Genomic DNA, 13,470 nt, shown 5'->3' on the forward strand with positions numbered 1-13,470 from the left:
GAAGAATTTCAATGACCTCAGATTCGTGTATCTTCCCACACACAGACAAGCACGAACATCATTAACTTGAGATATCTGTTCTTTGTGATTGGCAGTCATCCTTTCCCAAGATGTATGCTTGACTGCATGCATTTCCTAGCCAAAAAAATTCATATATATTCTGGCTACTCCCCTACCTCTTTGGAGCTGTTTACTCAGAGCTACTGAGTGGCCTTCTTCAGGGCTATAGTCCTCAGTAAAGACCCAACAAAACGCAAACTCACAGCTCTCCTGTTGTGCATTTTTCTTTGAGACAGGTGTGTGGGGACTTTCCTGGTGGTCCAGTGGTAAAGAATCCGCCTTCCAATGCAGGGGACGCGGGTTTGATCCCTGGTCAGGGAACTAAGATTCCCACATGCCACGGGGCAACTAAGCCCGTGTGCCACAACTACTGAGCTTGGGCGCCTCAACGAGAGAGCCCGCGTGCCGCAAACTACAAAGCCCACGCGCTCTGGAGCCCACACGCCACAACTAGAGAGAAGCCCGCGCGCCACAACAAGAGCCCTTGGGCCGCAATGAAAAGATCCCGCGTGCCTCAACAAAGATCCCGTGTGCCGCAACTAAGACCTGACACAGCCAAAAAAAATAAAGAAAAAAAAGATTATATCATCTGCAAATAGTTTAAAAAATGTTTAAAAAAAAAAAAAGACAGGCATGTGACAGTGGCTAGTTTAGACCCACAAGGCTCAGAAGGCCCAGACAGAATAGAAAGTTGGACAGGTGGATGGGAAAACTTCTGCCCAGGTGGTTGATCTCTCTAAAAAGAGAAAAATTAGGAGTCTGGGATTAATATATACACACTACTACGTATAAAATGATAAACAACAAGGACCTACTGTATAGCACAGGGAACTATACTCAGTATCTTGTAATAACCTATAATGGAAAAGAGTCTGCAAAAAAAAAATATATATATATACACACACACGCACACACACACACAACTGAATCACTGTGCTGTACACCTAAAAGTAACACAACATTGTAAATTAACTATATTTCAATTTTTTAAAAATGGTTTAAAAAAAAAAGAAACCAACTTCACTAACAGGCAAATTTCGCTTGATCCCATGCACCCACTGGGGCATAACTGCACACACCCAGCCCGGAATTCCTGGCCTCACTCTCCACAGCCTCCTAGCAGGAGCCACACCCACCACAGGGCATCTATAGCCTTCTCCTGAGGGGCCCTCCCACCCATCTGAAGACCCCCAGCCAGCTAGAGATATAAGTGGGCTGTGCAGATATAAGTGGGCTGGGCATCCTGGGAAGGCCCCCAGCCAGCTAGAGCTGGAGCCAGAACCCAGGGGTCCAAGCCCCCAGCCCCATGTTCTTCCCCCCACCCAAGATCGGGTCCACCACAGCCATGGTGCTAGCATGTCATGATGAGCTTTGGGGACAAGTGAGAATACACAAGAGCGATGGCATCTCGTAATCCCAGGCCTCTGCCCATGTCCCCAGCCTCAAAGCCCACTATTCACTGTTTGACATGCTCTGATACAATCACACACACTGTATGATTTCACACACCCCAGCCTTTACAAATGCTGTCCTATGCCTAGAATGCCCATCTAATATTTATTGTCCCATGCTGGGTGCTGAGGACATAAAATGGTGGGGAAAGCTGGCAAGGTCTCAGCCCTCATGCCTGTCTGGCAAACTCCTATGCATCCTTCAAAACCCAGTTCAGTTGCCACTTCCTCCTGGAGGCACCTCCCGATTGCCCCTACTTCAGATCCAGTTAAAGCACCCTCTGCCAGCTCTGCCTCATTCACTGTGACATTAGGAAGCTGGCCAGGCAGTCTTTTTGGTTGGGGGGAGGGAGGAGAAGGAAGGAAGCATGACCAGCCTCAAACCCCAGTCCCCTCAGCTGAAGCAGGCATCGCCCTTTCTGGTCCCCAAGTCAGAAGGGGAAACAGAAATGCACTTTCCAAACCTGCGAGCCTTCCAAGGGGGCTTCAGACTGACACACCCTAACTGCAGAGGTCTTGGCCTTGGACCTCCTACCCTTTCTCTAACCTGTGTCCGTCTGTTTACCCACCCCCTTTACCCTCTTGATAAAGAAGAGACTCTGAGGTTTGAGAAGTCATCCATTTCCTTGCATTGTGGTCGAGCAGGCCAGTGAGCCTGCATGTGGAGCACGTGGGCAGTGTCTGGCACACAGAAGGGGCTCAGGTACGGCTGTAACCAGGCATCCATGGCCAGCAAGGTTCAAACTTCTCTTCCACTCCTGCCCCTGACAGATGCCCTCCTCCCGACGGGCAGGCGGGAACGAGGGTCAGGGAGGCACTCCTCCTCAACCTTCATTTTTCCTCTTTTGGACCCCGGCTCCTCTGCTCAGTCCCTATGACACTCTGCCTCCTTGGGCCTCAGCTACCCCATCTGAAATATGGGTACAGCCAGATCTTCTGCTTTACTGCACCGTTGTGGGGGCTCAGGAAGCTGAGCAGTTTGTAAATGCTCCACACTGCTGTTGCAATGGATTTGATTCCTGCAATTTACCCATCATTGACCTTGTCATTGACCTTGCCACTGGTGTTTCAGTTCCCTCATCTGTAAAATGGGAATAACAATGCCCCCTGCCTCCACCTGGAGGGGATTGGGAATAATGCCTGGGGTGGAGTGAGCACTAAGTAAAACACAGTTACTATTAGCAGTAGAGAGGAGGGGGGGATGGGGAGCAGTCTGGAAAGGAGGGTGCTGGTCTGCGCAGGTTCTGGGTGGTTCTTCCTGGACACACACCCCACCGCCCCTCCCCCAACGCCCACCCCGGCCTCTGCAGCCTTTCCTTAAAGCTGTAGCGAATGAATGAGCTTGCGCTGGCTCACCCAGGGCTGCTGAGGGGTCACGTGGAGAATCGCCAAATGGGTGGCTGGTCTAGCCTAACCAGCCTGAGGCTTCATCCTCCTCACCGCACCCTGCCCCCTCTCCCCAGCCCGGTCTCCCAGCCCGGCTGCTTCTTGAAGGCACTTTGGTCCCACTCCCAGCCCTGCCCCTGCCACCTGGGAGCCAGACTCTGATAATCCTTCTTAGTGGCTAAAAATATCCCCAGATTGGGGGAGAGAGAGAGAGAGAGAGAGCAGGGCTTTGTGCTGACACGTGGAGGGGGAGGATGAGTACAGGATCCCTGTCGCTCCCCTGAACCCCCAAAGGCCCCAGCACCGCCCAGCACAGCAGGTTAGTTTTATTTTAAATCTAGCTGGAAATGTAGGACTTGCCCGGGTTGTGAAAAAGGAAATCAATTCATACTCCAGATGTCTGGGTTGCCCAGGGAAGAACAGACGCACACATACACACTCACCCGGCCCCTGCAGCCTGGCCTGCTGCCCGGGGTCACCTGACTCCTTCGGCTGGAGGCCCAGGCAGGGAACACATGATGGACTAAGTGGGGGTTATCTGTAGATAACCACAGCCGCCACTGCACTGGGCCCTGGCTCCTCCACTCTGGCCTCTCAGAGCAGGGCCCCTGCGGGGTGCTAATGACCAGAGATGCAGCCAGTCCAGGAGAAACCACCTTCAAGGACCCTAAGAATGGCCCCAAGTCCAGGGCTCTGCCTCGCCTCAGCCCCTCATATTTAGACACACTCCTGCCCTCCACACTCTGGCCCTGTTAGTATCCCCCCCCTCCCCCACACTAGCTCAATTTACTGTAATGGCGGCTTGGTGGGATTCCAATTCACCAAGCTCATCCCTGCCCCAGGGCCTTTGCATGTGCTGTGTCCAACCCACCAAGCTCATTCCTGCTTCAGGGCCTTTGCATGTGCCGTCCTCCCACACAACCTCTGTCTCATCATTCACATCTCAGTTCAGTATTACCTCCTCAGGGAGTCTTCTCAGATCACTACCAAAGAAGTCACCATATTATACAATCTTCTTACCCTATTTTGTTGCTTCAGCCCCCTCACCCCACTTGATCTGTTTTCTTATTCACTTGCTTGTCTGCCTCATCCCAAGACATAAGCATCATGAAGGCAAGAATGTTGTTTAGTCACTGCTGTATCCTCAGGGCCCAGGACGATGGTAAGTACCAACTAAATGTTTGCTAAGTGGATGAAAAAGCAGGTAGAACAGACACATGGACAGATGGGTGGATGGGAGGACTCTGGCTCAGGTGGTCAAACTTCCTAGAAAAATAAACCACCTGCTTTATCGGGCAAGGTTAGCTTGATCTCCACGGTGTAGGTCCACTGCCTCCTTGTTTCAGAACTAGGAAGCCAGAGGCTCAAAGCAAGAAGCAGCTGGATGCAGGTCACCCAGCCAACAAGGGAGTGAGTCAGGGCTAGAAGCTCTCCAGGGTGGGGAGGGGGTTGCTCTGCCCACCAGTGAGCTCAGGGCTCACAGGCCTGTCTCTGCCTATCAAGGTTTCCCAAGGAGCAAGGTCCTACACCACCACCACCCCTAAGCTGTCCCAGAGCCTTTTCAGGGCTCCAGAAGCTCACACATGATTGAACTTTGCTTTCTTAACATCTATACCACTCCCCCAACCCTGTCCCGGGCAGACTAAGGGGTCTGGGTGAGCCAGGCCACGTCCCCCGGAATCCCCAGCCCACTGGCCACCCCTCCTCACCACAGCCTGCACTGCCAGCTCCCCTGGCTGCACCTTCTCAGAACCACCCCTTGGTGATGCAGCCCCCTACCGCCCCCCAATAAAGCAACCAACAGTGGGGCCATGAGGGTTACTTTGCAGCTGCCTGGGGGCTGACAGTGGGGTTCCCAACCTCCTGGAATCTGCTCCCTCCCTCCTATAACTCCTGCACTATCCCACACCCAGGTGCTAGGATTCCCCAGAGCATCCCCCAGCAGTCCACGCCTTTACACAGGTGGTGCCTTTTTCCAGAAGTGCCCACACCCCCTTCACTGGGCCAGTTCGTACTAGTCTTTAAGACCTCGGTCAGATTCAATTCCCTCCTTAAGAGGCCTTTTCTACCCTTCCCACCCTAAGGAAGCAGAGCTCCCTCCCTAGCCCTGCCCCACCCCACCATAGGTCTTTCTTCAAAGCTTCTGTTCAGCCCTGGCTGGCCCCAGGGAGCTCAGAGAGGTGAGTCTCTCCCACTACCAGACAGGGAGGGTCAGACCAGGAAGAGAACTCTGGGGTCCCCAGCATCACCTAGTGTGGGTGTGTGTTGGGGGTTCGGTCAGGGAGGTTTCAAGAAGGACTGAGGGAGGAGAGGGGACCAGGTCTCTGAAAGTTTGAGGCGGGAAATGAGCAGGCCCAGCCCCAGAGGCAAGCCGGGGTGGGACAGCAGGATCTGATAGGTTACCTGCACGGGACAGGGAGGGATAAAGCATACAGATGGGAGTGTAAGGGGAGCTTGGGCTATTACAGTTGAAAAAAACAAAACAAAACAAAACGAACACGACTTTATTGAACGACATGCAAAAACCATGCATGTCTAAAGTGTGTGATTCAATGCATTTGACATATGTACCTACTGGTGGAAATCATCACCTCAATCAAGATAATGAACATATATATCCATCACTCCCCCATATTTCCTTATGTCCCTTTGGAGTTCCTCCCTCTCCCCCTTCCAGTGAGAACTGGAAGAAACCTGGATGTCCAATGCTGGGGAACAGAAACCTCAGGATTCCACACTATGAAATATTACATCAGCGTTTAAAAGAAGGAGAAGATACAATACAGATAAATCTGGAGGACATGATGCTCAGTGAAATAAACCAGTCTCAAAAAGACAGATACTAGGCTTCCCTGGTGGTGCAGTGGTTGAGAGTCTGCCTGCCAATGCAGGGGACACGGGTTCGAGCCCTGGTCTGGGAAGATCCCACATGCCGCGGAGCAACAAAGCCTGTGAGCCACAACTACTGAGCCTGCGCGTCTGGAGCCTGTGCTCCGCAACAAGAGAGGCCGCGACAGTGAGAGGCCCGCGCACCGCGATGAAGAGTGGCCCCCGCTCGCCGCAACTAGAGAAAGCCCTCGCACAGAAACGAAGACCCAACACGGCCAAAAATAAATAAATAAACTAAAAAAAAAAAAAAGACAGATACTGTCTGATTCTACTTATAGGAGGTCCCTAGAGGAGTCAAATTTATAGAGACAGGAAGTAGAATGATGCGTGCCAGAGGCTGGGGGAGGGGGTGGGGAGTTAAGTGTTTAATGGGGACAGAGTTTCTGTTTGGGGAATATGAAAAAGTCGTGGAGATTGGTTACACGACAATGTGAATATACTTAACGATACTGAACTGTGCACTTAAAAATGGTCCAGATGATAAATTTTTTGTTATACGTGTTTTACCACAATTAAAAATTTTTTTCAATTAAGAAAATATCAAATTGGGATGAGGGGAGGAGGAAAAGCTATGCTCACGGACTTGGGAGGATCACTGAGTGGAAAAAAATGAAAGCAAAATGCAGACAGACACTAATGGCCTGATAGGTAACTCATGTAAATGGAAAACCACCAAAAGAGTTCTGTCTTTGGTAATAGCGGACGGAGTTAGCTGCATCAGACCGGCCCTCTCAGAGATAACAATGATAAACTCTGGACTACATACTAAAAAACTACCTGAAAGCTCTGGTGCTGCCATGTCCTATATGGTATCCATTAGCCACATGTGGCCATTTAAATTTCAATTAATTAAAATTAAATACAATTTAAAATTCTGTTCTTCAGTTGCATCAGCAACATTTCTATACTCAATATTCACATGTGGCTTGTGGCTACCATATTGGGCACATAACTGGTGTTGATATGGAACATTTCCATCATTGCAGAAAATTCTACTGGGCAATACTGCTCTAGAGAGTGACCAAAGATAGGTAGAAGTTGGAGGGGAGTCTATACCTGCAATAAGGGAACAGCACGGGACGAGTTTCCCATTTTTCACTGTTATTTACCGGAAATAGAAACTAGATTGAAAAATGAGAAGACAGAGCCCAAAGAGAGCACAACAGTTCAACAATGGAGTAGAACATGCAGGAAAGGAAAAAGCCAAAAAAAAAAAAAAAAAAAGTCCAAATTCTATCCAAAAATGCTGTGCAAGTCTCTTGCTAACCCTTAAACCATATGCAAGGCAGACTCCAACCAGCCCGGCTAAAGCTAAAAGAAAGTAAGATAACACCTGCCTCCCACTACAGGGAAAACAGACTTTGGAACTTGAGTCCAGACAGTTTAATTGCCTATGAAAAAAAAAAAAAGAATCAATGTTCTTCAGAGGACCACAACAGAATCCAGAGTGTCTACAATTTATCTTTCACAATGTCCAGCATACAATCCAATCCAAAATTACTTGACATGTGAAGAAACAGGAAAACATGACCCATGCTCAAGAAAGAAGGAAATTAATGGGGACTGACCTTGAGGTGACCCAGATGTTGGAATGAGCGGATAAGGACTTTGAAGCAGCTATTATAAATATACTCAAGGATGTGAAGAAAAAGTACCTCCTAATGAATGAGCAAATAAGAAACCTCAGCAGGGAAGCAGAAATTATAAAAATGCACCAAAATGGGGATTCTAAAACTGAAAAATACAATACTTGAAGTAAAAAATTCACTGTGGACTCAGCCGTGAAAAAGAATGAAATTTTGCCATTTGTAACAACATGGATGGACTTGGAGGGTATTATGCTTAGTGAAGTAAGTCAGACAAAGACAAATGCTATATGATATCACTTATATGTGAAATCTAAAAAACAAAATAAGGTAGTGAATATAACACAAAAGAAACAGACTCACAGATGTAGAGAACACACTAGTGGTTACCAGTGGGAAGAGGGAAGGGGGGAGGGGCAAGACAGGGGTAGGGGATTAATAGGTACAAACTACTATATATAAAATAAATAAGCTACAAGGATATATTGTACAACACAGGGAACATAGCCAATATTTTATAATAAGAATAAATGGAGTATAACCTTTAAAAATTGTGAATCACTATGTTGTACACCTTAAACATACAATATTGTACACCAACTATACCTTAAAAAATAAATAAATAAAATGCAATGCACATGGTGCAAGGGAAAAAAAAGAAGAAAGCATTATTTATCCAGGGAAAAAGCAAAAAAAATTTTTTCCCACTGTGGGGTTGATAGCTGATTGGAGATTGTAGAAGACAGAGCTAACTAGTTTGGAGAGAGATAATAGAAAATACCGAGCAGAAGAAGAGAGAAGAAAAAAATAAAGATTAAATAAAAATGTGCATCTGGAAATGGACAGTGGTGGCCGCACAAGGCTGTGAACGCACTTAATGCTACTGAGTCATGCGGTTAAAAATGGTTAAAACGGTAAATGTTTAGGTTATGTGTATTTTATCACAATTCAAAAAAATGTACAGAGTCTCAGTGACCTTGGGACAATATCAAAAGATCCAACATGCATGCAATTGGCGTGCTCTGAGGATATGGTCCACACTCAGGAGAGGTATTCTATCAGGAGGGTGAGGGAGGGCGGTGCTGGTCAGCTTGTTCTGTGATGCTCTGATTTTTACAAGTATGTTTCAAGGTGACAAATTTTTTAAAAAATTGTAAAATACACATAACATAAAAATTTACCATCCTAACCTTTTTAAGTGTACAGTTCCATGGCATTAGGTATAGTCATTGTTGGGCAACCATCCCCACCATCCATCTCCAGAACTCTCTTCATCTTGCAAAACTGAAACTCTGACCCCATTAAACACTAACCCCGCTTCCCCCTCTCCCAGCCCCTAGCTCCCATCATCCTACTTTCTGTCTCTACAGACTAGACTCCTCTAGGGACCTCCTATGAGTAGAATCAGACAGTATTTCCCTTCTGTGTCTGGTTTATCTCACCGAGCATCATATCCTCATGGTTCATCCATGGTGTAGCAGGTGTCAGAATCTCCTTCCTTTTTAAGGCTGAATAATATTCCAGTGTGTGCATATATTAAGGGCGACTTTTTTTTTTTTTTTTTTTTTGCGTTGGGTCTTCGTTGCTGCGCTCGGGCTTTCTCTAGTTGTGGCGAGCAGGGGCTACTCTTCGTTGCGGTGCACGGGCTTCTCATTGCGGTGGCTTCTCTTGTTGCGGAGCATGGGCTCTAGGTGTGCAGTCTTCAGTGGTTGTGGCACGCGGGCTCAGTAGTTGTGGCGCACGGGCTTAGCTGCTCTGCGGCACGTGGGATCTTCCCAGACCAGGGCTCGAACCCGTGTCCCCTGCGTTGGCAGGCGGATTCTTAACCACTGTGCCACCAGGGAAGCCCAAGGGGGACTTTTTAAATAGAAAACTATATTTGTACAAGAAAAAAGAAAAGGTTTTCAATGAAGGGGTGGTTGATGAGAGGAAATAGGGGCTCAGAGGGGGCACTTCTGGCTGGCAAACAGGCTCCCATTCCCGGCTCACCATTTATGAAACTAATTCCCAGTCAAGGTCAGCCCCCAAGATGCTGCTGCTACCCACCTTCCAGGGTGGAGGGAACTGTGGGCTCCAGGCTGTACTCTGACGGCATCCCACCTCTGCCCAAACTGGTCTAACACCTGCCCTACTTCTCCCACCAGCTGGCTGCTGGGCCCCTCTGCTGCCCCCAGATGGCAGCATTCATGGAGGCGGTTTCAGGTAGAATGAAGTAGGAGCAAAAGCCAAACTGCCTCCTGGGACAGCAGGCCTTGTTCACGCCCGTAGCAGCGATTGCTCAACACACCGGTGTGGGCACCACCCCAGGTGTTGCCAAAGCCGCTAGCTCCAGGAAGGCCCCGTGCCAACTGCCCCAAGCGCCCACCTCCCTGCACTCCCAAGGGAGATGCAGTTACCGTTCCCATGGCACGGATGAACTGACTTATCATCCCAGGGCCACACAGCTGGTAAATGGCCCGGCTGCAATGTGAACTTAGCTCAGTACCACCCAGCGTTCTAGATGGACACGGGCTCACGGAACCTCAGCCCCGCAGCGGCAGCCTACGCATTCTTGGCAAACAGGACCTGCTGCCTTTATGCCTGTGCTTCTCCCCATCTCTGCTTCACTACTTTGGACTTTGCCTGGGTCACCGGTGACCGCCCCCTGGCCCAGGCCAATCCCAGTGGTCATTTCTCTGTCCATGGATTCCTGACCTCCTAGTAGTATATCTACCCCCTTGTCTGTCTCTCTTAACAACCGTGGCATCCTGCCTAACCTAATTCAAGCTGTTTTTCTTCTCCTTTGGCCCTAAATGATGCCAGTCCTGCACCCTCTCATACCAGCTTTTCTCCCTGGGAAATCTCACCCACCCGGAAGCCACAGTCGGTGTGCCTGTGCTTTGGTTTTCCAGATTCCTGCAGTTGCCAGGTTTCTCCCCCGATGCCAAACCGGCTAACCCAACACCGCCTGGCTGTGCTTCGCCCAGATATATCACACTCAAGTTATCCTTCACGCTGAGCATGCTTCTTGGCTAAGAGCCCACCATGCACCCAGTCTTCGGGGACAGGAATCTGGGAGTCATCCCAATCCCTCCTCACCACCCCCCATCACCCCGGACATTCCGCTACTCACCAGGTCCCACAATTGCATCCATCTCCCCCATAACAATCAAGCGAGTCCCTTCCCTGCTCAATTCCCACTGACGAGGCCCCGTCTCTCATCTCAATCATTGTGGCCACCTCTGCCCTGGTCTCTCTGCCTCCGGGTTTTGCCCAGGCTGCCTCCCTCCGTCCACATCTCCTTCCCCGAAAGAGAAAGCCAGCGTTGGAGAGGGCGTGGAGAAAAGGGAACCCTCCTACACTGTTGGTGGGAATGTGAATTGGTGCAGCCACTATGGAGAACAGGTAGGGAGGTTCCTCAAAAAACTAAAAATAGGGTTGCCATATGATCCAGCAATCCCACTCCTGGGCATATATCTGGACAAAACTGTAATTCAAAAAGATACATGCACCCCTATGTTCATAGCAGCTCTATTTACAATAGCCAAGACCTGGAAGCAACCTAAGTGTCCATCGACAGATGAATGGATAAAGAAGATGCCGTACATATACACAATGGACTATTACTCAGCCATAAAAAAGAATGAAACATTGCCATTTGCAGCAACATGGATGGCCCTTAGATTATCACACTAAGTGAAGTAAGTCAGACAAAGACAAATATTATAGGATATCACTTATGTGTGGAATCTAAAAACAATGATACAGATGAACTTATTTACAAAACAGAAACAGACACACACATAGAAAACAAATTTAGTTACCAAAGGGGGAAGGGGTGGGGGGAGGTATAAATTAGGAGTTTGAACTTAGCAGATACAAACTACTATATATAGATAAACAACAAAGACCTACTGTATAGCACAGGGAACTATATTCAATATCTTGCAAGAAACTATAATGGAAAAGAAAAAAAAAAAGAGAAAGAGAAAGCCAGCTTCCCAGCATCATGTGCAGACAGTGGCCATAAAACAAACACAAGGAAAATAAGATGACATTTGGTCCTGGCTGGTACTGAACTCTGGAGAGCCTGCCAGCCCAGGTCTGAGCCCTCCTTGTTCAAGGGAAAGTTGGCAAGTGCCTGTTGCCTGAGCCTTAAAGACACAGGGGCAGCAATGGGAGCCTTGGGCCTCGAGGTCCCCCAAAGGGGGTGATTCTCCTGCGAACAACCCCGGCACGTGGGCTGTCCTTGGGATTTCACATTAGCGAAGTTCTGCCCCAAGAGGTCACCAGTGGCTGGCGTCTGGGAGGTGATGGGGGCTGGGAAGCACGGCTGGGTAGGGGTGTCTTCAGGGGGTCGGGGTAGAGCATGTTGGGGTGGGCAGCCTGATCTGGGAACTACCGGCTTGGGCAGGAATTTGGGGACACACAGCCCAGGGTTGGGACAGGACCAGAAGATCTTCTTTTTCTGGATGGGGGACTCGGAGAAGGCATCGTTTGAGAAGGAAGAGGGGTGAGGATGGATGGGGAGAGGGCGTGGCCTCAAGAGCCGGGAGCCCTAGTACCCCCTGACTTGACATGCAGCTGAACACAGGCCTGCAGACCTGTCAGGGTCCCAGAGGACAGAGGCTAACCGTGAACTTCAGAGTAAGCCAGCCTGGGAGGATCTGCTCCTGGCGGGTGGCCTCAGGCTAGCAGCGCCTTCACTGAAGGAGTTATCACCCCAGTGCCTGCCTGCCCACCTAGGTAGGGCGGGGAGCCAAGCAGGGCACGTGTGAGATGGCTCATCAGGTGTGGCGCAGGGAAGGGTCCCCAGGGGGAGTCTGTCCGTGGGCCCTTTAAGAACCAGGGGTGTTTGTGTAACTGGAGACTCAGCACTTCCTCTTCCCCATCCATCCCTCTCTCAGCAACCCCACAGAGGCTCACTCTACAAGCCTGTCCCTCCCCCACCCTGGAGAGGGGGCCCGCATGGGGGGCAGCCCTCCCTCTGCGCCTGGCACTCATCACCAAGGTCTTTGTGATCTGGCCCTGCCCACGCCCCCTCTACCCTTCTGACCTCCTGCAGCCACCAGACTCCCCGGTTCTCAGCCTAGTGTCCATGGCCTGATTCCTAGGGTCTGTTCGTATCTCAGAAACATCGCTGTAATGCAGTACCCAGATGCCTAATTTTTTTTTTTTTTTTTTTTGGCCATGCTGCTCGGCTTGTAGGATCGAAGTTCCCCGACCAGGGATCGAACCCAGGCCCTCGGGAGTGAAAGTGTGGAGTCCCAACCACTGGACCGGCAGGGAAGTCCCAATGCAATAGCTTTTGTCTAGGCTGTTTCCTCCACCTGGATCACTATTCATCTTCCCCTAACCTTTCAAGTAAGCAGCTTGCCTGTCACTGCTTCCAGGAAGTCTTCCAGGACTGCCACGGGGGGTCGGAGAGCCTGTGGTCCCTCTGTTTGGCCCAGGTTATTCTGCATTGTAACTGCCCAGGGATGTGTCTGTCTCCCCAGTGGACAGAGGGATCTGGAGGGGAGGCAGTCAACAAATTCCACTTCCTGTGGGTGTCTACCACCAGCTCCAACTCAGGCTTCAAGCTCAAATATTACCTCCTCAGAGGAGCCAAGTTAAATCGGCATGGGTAAGGCAATGGAGAATGTCTAGGCAAAATACAAACAAATGCTGGTAACATTTACAAAGGGGAGTGATTAGAGAGTATTTCAGTAATCAGAGAGACAGCTAGCCTCTGTTTCTCTGTAAAGAACTACTCTGAATGAAAGCCATGGCTGCAGTGATGGTTTCTAAATATTCTGTGACCAATCTCTAGGTAATATATGAGCAAGGCTTGTATGCAAATGCCTCATGTCCTTTATATTTTTTTAATAAATTTATTTATTTAATTTATTCATTTTTGGCTGCGTTTGGTCTTCGTTGCTGCACGCAGGCTTTCTCTAGTTGCAGCGAGCAGGGCCTGCTCTTTGGTGTGGTACGCGGGCTTCTCATTGCAGTGGCTTCTCTTGTTGCAGAGCACGGGCTCTAGGCGCGTGGGCTTCAGTAGTTGTGGCACGCAGGCTCTGTAGTTGTGGGTCGTGGGCTCTAGAGTGCAGGCTCAGTAGCTGTGGCGCGCGAGCTTA

General features: G+C 49.5%; 1 protein-coding gene across 2 annotated transcripts in view; it reads right to left on the bottom strand.

The window, feature by feature from the left end:
* Positions 1–13,470, bottom strand: part of CERS4 (ceramide synthase 4) — a 32,529-nt gene that overhangs the window by 13,101 nt on the left and 5,958 nt on the right. The gene's annotated exons all lie outside the window — the stretch shown is intronic.

This window comes from Eubalaena glacialis, chromosome 4 (genome assembly GCF_028564815.1).
Source record: "Eubalaena glacialis isolate mEubGla1 chromosome 4, mEubGla1.1.hap2.+ XY, whole genome shotgun sequence".
Taxonomy (NCBI): domain Eukaryota; kingdom Metazoa; phylum Chordata; class Mammalia; order Artiodactyla; family Balaenidae; genus Eubalaena; species Eubalaena glacialis.